Source organism: Pimephales promelas, chromosome 1 (genome assembly GCF_988280905.1).
Source record: "Pimephales promelas chromosome 1, fPimPro1.hap1.1, whole genome shotgun sequence".
In the NCBI taxonomy this organism is placed as follows: domain Eukaryota; kingdom Metazoa; phylum Chordata; class Actinopteri; order Cypriniformes; family Leuciscidae; genus Pimephales; species Pimephales promelas.
This window is the reverse complement of record NC_142769.1, coordinates 11,610,269-11,612,950: the sequence shown is the minus strand read 5'-3', so window position 1 is coordinate 11,612,950 and position 2,682 is coordinate 11,610,269.

Below are 2,682 nucleotides of genomic sequence, written 5' to 3'. Positions count from 1 at the left end.
AGAAGACCATGAGGTCTTATCCCCAAAATCTCATTAAAATGGACATAAAATTACATGATCAAGCAAGACAATATAATCAATACATCAATCATGTTAATACAACAAATTAACAAAATAAACTTAATTATATGTTAACATTTTTTCAGCTCTCTTTTAAAAGTGTTTATAGTGATTTTAGTCTTTAAAACAGGGTCCAAATGATTCCAGAGGGAATTCCCTCTGTATTTCAGTGTAGATTGATTAGCTGTAGTTCTACAAAAGGCAAGATACAAATCTTTACAACGCCTGGAATAGGCATGAACATCCGAAGAATACATGAAAAAATGATTGAAAACTCTGGGCATAATATTTGTCATATTCACACATACAAATATTTATGCAATATATGTTAACATTAAATATGGTCAAGATGTTATATTTTATGGCAAATCGCGCGTCCCTTGGCTGTCGAAACGCACGCGTTTGACGAGTCAATCAGACGCCTGACCGCGCGACAACGTTGCTTCCATTATGAGAACGTACATTTGAAATGACAAACTTGAGTGCGCAAAAGAAGCGATCTGTGAACGGGCCCTATTCTTTGTCTTACCAAGTCATGGTGTTCATGTGAACAATGAGGCTCGTCTACTCTCCTTGCAAGGGTGTCGAAGTCTGGACAAAATATGTACAGTGACATGACATCACTGCCAGATTCAAACTGTGCGCTCGCTGGCGCTGAGCCAGAGATGGACGCGCTCAGCGCTTGTCATATCATATAAAGTGTTGGGCGGGCCGTATGGCCAAACTTAATTCATTATTATTATGAAAATTAAACATTTAAATTGTTTTTATTAATCTGTTTGGGTGGGACACCTGTCACTCTGGCCGCCCATAAATCCGCGCCTGTTTTTTTTTTTTTGTTTTTTTTTTTTTTGTTTTTTTTTTTTTATTTTATTTTTTTTTTATTGTAAATTACAAAAATTAGTCAGATACATTCAAACACCAAACAGAAATAGAAAGGTTAACAAATTTCTCCTATCATAAAATATAAACATAAAAAAACAAAAACAAATATGGATACACACACACAAACATATCCATACATACGCATTACAAGTATTTCATTTAAATAAAATAGATGAATAAATAAATAAATAAAAATACAATAAAAATAGCTAGCCACAGAATACATAAATAGTAAATTCCTCTTACACAGCCAATAAACATTGGGTAAATTAATCACTATAATATCAGGGAAGCTTACCAAATATATTTTCATAGCACTCTATAAGTCTATTACACTTCTTATTATCTATCAGGGTAAGGGAATTGAAAAGTAATTTAAGTTCTACTAAAAATAAAGGGAATGAGGGTTGAGAGCCTAAGAATTTCTGCTTATGAATGAAAAATTTCCCCAATAAAATTAGAAAGTTCACCACATGAATTAGAGATTGATCCTTACTATTATCATAATAACATATTACATCCTTGAGAGAAAAGTTATAAATCATCATGGGAGGATGGAATATGAAATAATTTAAATCAGACCAAAACTTCTTTGTAGAATCACAATGAAAGAAAAGATGAGTAAAAGTTTCATCAGCACATCCACAAAAAGAACAGGAGCTATCAACATCCATATATTTGGATATAATTGAATTTACAGGATAAATTTTATGCAAGATTTTAAAATGCACTTCTTTTACCTTGTTGGAAATGCAAAATTTATTAGGTAAAAGCCATGTTTTTTTCCAATTTATATCATCCAACTGTGAATTCCAGAAAAATTTTCCTCTTGGAACGACTTTGTTTTTACTTTGCAATATTGTACGAATATATTTATTGTTACATTTTTTATCAAGTAATTGAATGCCGTTCATAGACAATGTAGGTTGAGGATATGGGGTATTTACTTTATTAAAAAGAACATGACTCCTAATTAGATGGATCAACCCAGAAGGGATGGCTTTAACTACCGCATTGTATTCCTTAAAAGGAATGGGAAAACTGTGCTTCATCATGAAGTTCTCATATGACAGAATGGAGCCATGTTCATCAACCAAAGACAAGATATTTACTATATTTCTTTGGAACCACTTTGGATAGAAAAGAGAGGAATTTTTACTAGTTATATTAATATTATTCCATAAGAAAGTTTTGTGAGGAGAAAAATTGTGGACATAACATAGCTTCCATGCAAGAAGTGACTGCTTATGAAACTTAGATAATGCAACAGGGAGTTTGTTTGGACAGTAATTACATATCAAGACAAAAGAGAGGCCACCAATTTTTTCAAAAATGTAGTTGGGGATAAAAAACCATACAGAATTAGGGTTTGCCAGGCATCTTTTAAGCCAGTTAATTTTAAAAGTATTAATAGTATCAATGAAGTTTAAAACTTCAAGACCTCCTTCCGCTCTGCTATTAGATAGCACAGCTTTTTTAAGTTTGTGAGTTTTATTTCTCCAAATAAAATCAAGGAATAACTTATTAATGTCATTGGCCATGGATTCATTAACAAAAAGAGAAAGTGATGGGTAAACAAAACGAGACAGACCTTCAGCTTTTGATAAAAGCACTCTGCCATATATCGTTAAGTCTCTTTGAAGCCAGAGGTTAAATATATTCTTCGTTTTTTTTATTCTCTCATTAAAGTTCAGATGTTGTCTGGCAGAAAGATTCCTGGATATATAAATACCTAAA